General features: G+C 39.9%; 1 non-coding gene across 1 annotated transcript; it reads left to right on the top strand.

The window, feature by feature from the left end:
* The first annotated feature begins 1,078 nt into the window (after positions 1 to 1,078).
* On the top strand, positions 1,079 to 1,185 carry LOC120292351. The gene has a single exon (XR_005550147.1). It is a non-coding gene; the product is annotated as a small nucleolar RNA R71 (small nucleolar RNA).
* The last annotated feature ends 5,692 nt before the right edge of the window (positions 1,186 to 6,877 follow it).

Raw genomic sequence — 6,877 nt, 5'->3', positions numbered from 1 at the left:
ACGGTTGAGCAGTCGATTTCTGGTTGAATTCTTAAGTCTATTGCATTAAAATCTCTTAATGACTTCCCCAGATAGTTTAGTTATTTCACGAGTGATCGGCTTTGAGAATAGCACTATAGGTGCGTCAATTAAAGGCCCGATTTATTCAATTGAAAATAGGACTAAAAATCCAGGATGTCACTTGTACAGCTGGAGTCGCTAAGGGAATGTAATAGGTGACATATATGGATTGGGATTATCTAAAAAAAAGTTTGCTCTTACATGAATCCTTTGATTTTTTATTGGTCTCATCTCCTTTATCTCTCTGAAAATCTCTTGTTTGGCATCTTCTCCTCTCACTTGTTTACCACTTCTCAGGGTTATAGCCTTTATGTTTTTAATTGAATTTTTCTCTGTGTTGCTAGGCAAAGAACCCCGCTATCTCCCCAACATCATGCTTGCTAACTGACCTACTTGCATCTGTAGATTTTTTTATTGAAGCATCTTGATTTTGAAATCCTATATATGTGCTCTTGATGAAGTCATGAGTGTAGTTAGGAAGTTTGGTGACTATATCTTCCAAACTTGACTTTGTCTCTTCTAATTGTTTGAATCTCGGTAGTCTAGTCACATTTTTATTGTTTTATGAAAAATTTAGATGATTGCACCATCCCGGATCGTACATGTTGGAGTAGGGATTATTCTGTGACCTGTTAAAATTTCAAACGAAGTTAGAATTTTCATTAGATTGTAAAAATGGGTTACCTGCCTAGCATTCTGTGCTAACATGTCCTTCATCACAAAAATCATGTGTCAAATTCTAAATTTTCATAGCCAAAACACTCATGTTATTTAGCTTTTTGTCGAGTGCTTCAAATTGTGCAGTAATTGTAGCAGAAGCATCCATTTCATGAACTTTGCTATCTTTTCGCATTAGTAGCCTTTCAGTAGGCCATTGATAACTATGTCATTTATTCTAATAAATTGTACTTCTTCTAGTATTTTATTATTCAGAGTTTCCCCTGTAATTGCATCAATCATAGAACAAAGATTTGTACTAGATTCATAATAAAAAGTTTGTACTTGCATCCATACAGGTAGTCCATGATGTGGGCATCTTTTAAGAAATTTCTTGAATTTTTCTCATGCTTCATTTAATGATTCATTATCCATCTACATAAAATTAGTAATATCATTACGCATCTTTGTTGACTTTGCAGGTGGAAAGAACTTACTAAGAAATTTATAAGCCATATCATTAGTGATTGATACTACAAGAAGAGAAGAAATCCAACTCTTAGCTTTATCTTTAAGAGAGAATGAAAATAATTTCAATCTAATGGCATCATATATAGCTCTATTATATTTAATGGTATCACAAATTTCAAAAAAAAGTATCAATGTGAGCGTTTGGATTATCGCTTGGTAGCCCATTAAATTGCACTAATTGTTGAAGCATCTAAATGAGTGATGGCTTAATCTTAAAGTTGTTTGCTTGAATTACAGGTCTCCTGATACTTAATGTGGTGCCCTGAACTGTCGGTGCAGTATAATCTCTCAAGAGCTTACATGGATTTTCATTCTCACAATCTGTCATCTTCTTAGCCAGATTACTCTGTTCTCTTAATTGCCTTTTAAATATACATTTGATTTTTGGATCAAACTCAGCAAGTTTCCTTTGTTGGCTACGTGTCATAAACCGATGTACACCTTAAAAAAAAAAAAAAGCTAGATTAAAACTAGAATTATCTAGTATCAATATTAATTAGTATTAAACAAAAAATCCCTAGCAATGGCGTAAAAAACTTGTTCATAAAATTCTAATTGCAAGTGAACGTGTCGAACGAATAATCTAATAATGAGAAAAAGTATTGTCTCACGGAGATTGATGATTAATAAACTACTTAAATACTAAAAATAAATTAATTCTAAAATTTATCTAACAAATCTAAATAGAATTGAGAATAAATTAAAACTAAAAATATAAAAGAAAAATTTGGAGACTAAATGTAGTAAATTAATCAAATAAATATGTTAAAGCATCTGATTTCACCATAACCACTAGATATGAATTTCGGATTGTTACGCATATAAGAACAATATCAAACACGTGACAGTGAAATTTCCTAATCTATTTACTATCATATCTCTAGGTATAGCAAATCTACTCAATTTATTAATCAACTATATATCTATGTGAATTTAAATAAACATAAGTGCATTAAAATTTATAAATAATCCCGGTTACGATAAGTATTTTAAATCACCTTATCACTGAAAGCTACACAAATAATGCGATATAATTCTATCCACGTTTAATTCATGATTATATATTATAATGAGCAATTGAATACTATTACTTCTCAGTCTCAAATATGCATATCAGATTATTCAAGTGGTGGCCAATCACTTAAAAGCATTAAGTACAATAATATAAAATTCACATGAATGAAATCACTTGCATGTACAATAATCATGAAATTCATATCATCATGGTTGGGCTACATCGTAACCCTAACAAAAGAAAATTAGAACATAGTAGAAGATGAAACAAAAATATAAATTAAACCAAACATCTTGAATTAAAGAATGTGAATTTTATCACCACTTTTGTATTCTCTTCAAAATGTTGAAAATTCTCAAAATAATTAAAAATATTTTAAAATAAAAACCTCTCTGTCCCCCAGGCTCTCACTGTTCCCCTATTTATAGGATACATTCAATACCATTATCCCCAGACAATTGCTTATTTTTTGCATAAAATTATGGAGTAAATAAGAGAATCTTTGATTTGATATCTATTTTCCAACGCTTGTAGATAAAATTAGGAAACAAAATCAAGGATTCCCTGATTTAATATCTATCTTCCAATGCTTTCTAATTTGAATTTCTGTTTTTTACTACTCTTTTCCTTGTCTTCTCTATATCTCATTATGTTGCATAAATAAAGAAAATTCAAATAATTAGAAGGAAATCCAAATATTTTCTCATAGATATTGCACAATTTTGTTGCCTAAAATATGTTTATAGAGTTATCAACAAGGAGAGGTTCTATGAGAAGATTGTGAGATTGATTATTCTTAAGAGCATGAATAACCACCGAAGTATCTTTGGCTATTTACTCCTCTCGCAGGTACTGTCCACGGGTACTCTCTCTTCTAGGTTCTCGAGTTACTGTTCATCCGTCTGGTTTGGCACTCATTCCCAGAGATCCAACCATCCATTTTGGCTGAAATTTGGAGGGTAGGTTAACCTCCCTCTTCCTTTCCACTGAACAGATTTGTCTAGTTTGATCTATAGCTCGAGATCTCGCTAACTCTAGGAGCCACGCGCGTTCTACTCTTCTGGTATGATTTCTGCACAGTGTGGAGGACTCAGCGAGTCATTGGGCTCGAGCTTTGGAAGGAAGGGTCGCCTGCCTTACCTCCCTTGCACTTCCAAGCCGCTCCTCCTATCTCAGCCCATAAGTTCAAATCTCAGCTGCTCAAGGTTTCGCGATCTGCTCCTATCGCCTACTACTATTTGGCTATAGGTGTTGGAATTTCGAGGGAGGCCAAGATTTGTAGGTTTGGTGATCCTGGTCTCATTATTAACTAGATTGAAGCTCATCCCCTATTTTGGACCTTCTCCCTTCGGGCCTCCAAACACGGGTTTGTTCTCTCACCTCGATACGTCCTTGCTAGTGCAGCTTCGTTTGTTGTTTGCCGAGCGTTCTTGGAGTAGGAGCATCTTGCGTCTCAATCTCCCTAGTGTCGCTGAAGCCCTCTTTGGTATGCCCTCTTCTCGTGATGGTTGTTTTATGGTAGAATTTTGGCTGCATACCAGTGTTTGTGATATGGCCTCAGCCATGGGTGGTTTGTCTGGCAATTCCTGTGAGGCCCAGCTTGGTGCGGGTGCCTCATTAGGGCCTAGCCCCTCTACTCTAGGTCAATTTGGCTCTTCCAAGGATGGCCCTGCAGTTTACTTTGACAAACAACAAGCACCCCTTAGGGCTCCTTCCCGTTCGGGTCGATCTAGGGGACGGAACCAGGTTCGGTCCTCCTCCAAGCAACTGAGTGGCCATGGTCAGCAACCAGGAGACCCGAAGACTTCTCCCACCCGTACTTGGGTCAATGTGGCGAAGCTAGCTGCGAAAGGTTACGACCTTACCTACTCCCCTTCTACTTTTGTGGATAACAAGCCAATTGTTCACCTTGCGGAGGAAGTGTTGGACGCATTCAATCCCAAGTGGTATGAGTGTCTTATTGGTTATTATATTGGGAAGAAACTTCCCTTCAAACTTATAGTACAAGCCTTGATGCGGACTTGGGGCTCGAAATTAGTAGAAGTGATGGCGGACAATCAAGGTTTATTTTTCTTCCATATCCCAGACTTGGCTTTCCGGTGGAAGATCCTTGAAGATGGACCCCTCATGGTGGCGAGGGTTCCTCTCATTGTGTAGCAATGGCAACCACTTATGGATTTAAAAAAGGACAAGCAAGTCGTCATTCCGATTTGGATTAGGTTGAACAACTTTCCCCTTGATCTATGGTCGGCTCTGGCTATAGGTGGCATTGCAAGTGCTGTTGGAAGACCCCTCTTCATCGACCAACGCATGGAACAAATGAGGATGCCCTCCATTGCAAGGGTTTGTGTTGAGATCTATGCCAATCAACCTAGATGCTCCGCCGTTGATGTGGTCTTGAACGGAATCTTGCACTCTATCGCAATTGAATTTGAATGGAAGCCATCTGAATGTCCTTCATGTGGCACCTTCGGGCATAGATGCGCGGATGCCGCTGCCGTTGTCAAGGACAAAGTGGAGTTGTTTGTTCAGCCCGCCTCCGACCCTCCTGCCCTTGTGAAGGCTCCAGAACCGGCTCCGGTTGTTGTGGGTGACCTTGAGGTGTCACGACATGGCTGGAGTTAGGTGAAGGGGAAGAGAAAAAAGAAGTCGATGCAATCAAAGGATGGTCCCTCATCCCGAGTGCCCTCATCTAGCGAAGTGGGCAACGTGCTGAAGCTTAAGGACTCCACTACTGACAAAGGTTTGCCTCCGTCCACAGCTCGTAAGTCTTTGAGGAGTGTGAAAGAGTCGAAGCCGGTGTCCCCTCCTCCTAGCCCTATGGAGGAGAGACCTAACTCGGTGCTGGAGACTCCCGCCTCCCATTTTGTGGAGGACAAGGACTAGACCGAAGCCTCCAATTTCGGTCTTATTGGTGCTGGTGGGGACTCAGTGCTCTCGAACAGCTTTTATAGCTCTAACGATGACTTGTTCTCACCTGCCTCGTCCCCGAAGGCTCTTACTACTTCAAGGAAGGTCGAGACCATCCAAGAGGAGCTTATGGCCCTTGATCCAACCCCTCCTCTTGTCGTGACTTCTATTGCTTCGGTGGCTACACAGCGGTAGCCGAATAGGCGGAGGTAGGTCCTTCGTTCCTCCCTTTACTATTTTTTCTTTATCTATATATATATGTGTGTGTGTGTGTGTGTGTGTGTGTGTGTGTGTGTGTGTGTGTGTGTGTGTGTGTGTGTATACATGTATATTGGTTTTTGGAATGTGAGATTTTCATGACCCCTTGAGGCAAGGAGAAGCTAAGAACCTCGTGTCTTCTAATGGGCTGTGTCTGATCGGTTTGTTTGAAACCAAAATTCCAAATTCTCTATTTGACTCAATCTTTGCCAGACTGTTGTCGGGTTGGAATTGGGTGGCCAATTATAAGTTCTCTCATAAGGGTAGGATTCGGGTTGGCTGAACCCTTCTTTGGTAAACTTTGAAGTGATTTCATCCAATAGCCAGGCAATACATGATAGTTTGAAGTTTCTCATGTCTGGTACTTGCTGCTGTATATCGGTGGTATATGCTGAACATGCCTTTGTAGCTTGAAGGCCGTTGTGGGCGGATCTTGTTCAGAGGAGTGTTTTATGCTGGGATGTGACTTGGCTAGTGGCAGGTGATTTCAATGCTATCAAGGATCCCTCTTATCGGATTGGAAGCTCAGACACTTGGATTCCTTGCTTTGATGATTTCAATCATTGTTTGATTCAATCTGAGTTAGAGGACCTGAGGTATGTTGGATTTCGCTTTACTTGGTCTACTTCCTCAGGGGTTAACTGAAAGTCTAGGAAGATTGATCGAGTGTTTGTGAATGCTAAATGGAGCCAAGAGTTCTCTTATTCGGAAGTGTCTTTTCTTGCACCTGGCATTTCTGACCACACTCCTATGGTTGTTAGAGTATTGCAGCTGATGTTCACAAGAAAACCTTTTAAGTTTTTCAATTTTTGGACTAAGCACCCGTCCTTCCATAGGTCTCACAAGTTTGGGAGAACCCCGGTGAAGGGGTTCCTATGTACAGGTTGGTGAGTAAGCTGAAAGCCCTTAAAAGCCGTTTGAAGCAACTCAACAGAGAGTCTTACTCTAAAATCTCTAAGAGGGTTACTGTAGCGAGGAATGATCTAAGAATTGCTCAAGTTGGCCTTCAGCAGGATCCGACTAGTGAGTTGCTTGTAGATTTGGAGAAGACTCATCGAAGGACTTTTATGGAGTTGAGGAATCAGGAGGAGTCATTCTTCAGGCAGAAGTCCAGGATTAGGTGGCTCAAGGAAGGTGACCGGAATACCAAATTCTTTCACCATTCCCTTAATAGGAGACAACTGATGAACATGATTCTTTTTGTTATGGATTCTTCTAGTATTATAATCTTGGATCCGAGCTTGGTGTAGCACACATTCGTCTCTCAATTTCAGGAGCTCTTGGCACCGCGCCCCCTGTCTTCTAGCCCCTCCTTGTTGGATCTTCGAGAGTTCATTCGATGCCCTCTCAACGAGGAACATGTTAGTTTTATCTCTCGACCATTCTTTGATTCAGAGATTCAAGAAACCTTGTTCTCCCTTGCTCGAGGGAAGGTTCTAGGGCCTG

This window comes from Eucalyptus grandis, chromosome 3 (assembly GCF_016545825.1).
Source record: "Eucalyptus grandis isolate ANBG69807.140 chromosome 3, ASM1654582v1, whole genome shotgun sequence".
NCBI classification, from domain to species: Eukaryota; Viridiplantae; Streptophyta; class Magnoliopsida; order Myrtales; family Myrtaceae; genus Eucalyptus; species Eucalyptus grandis.
This window is presented reverse-complemented; position numbering and strand designations above follow the sequence as displayed.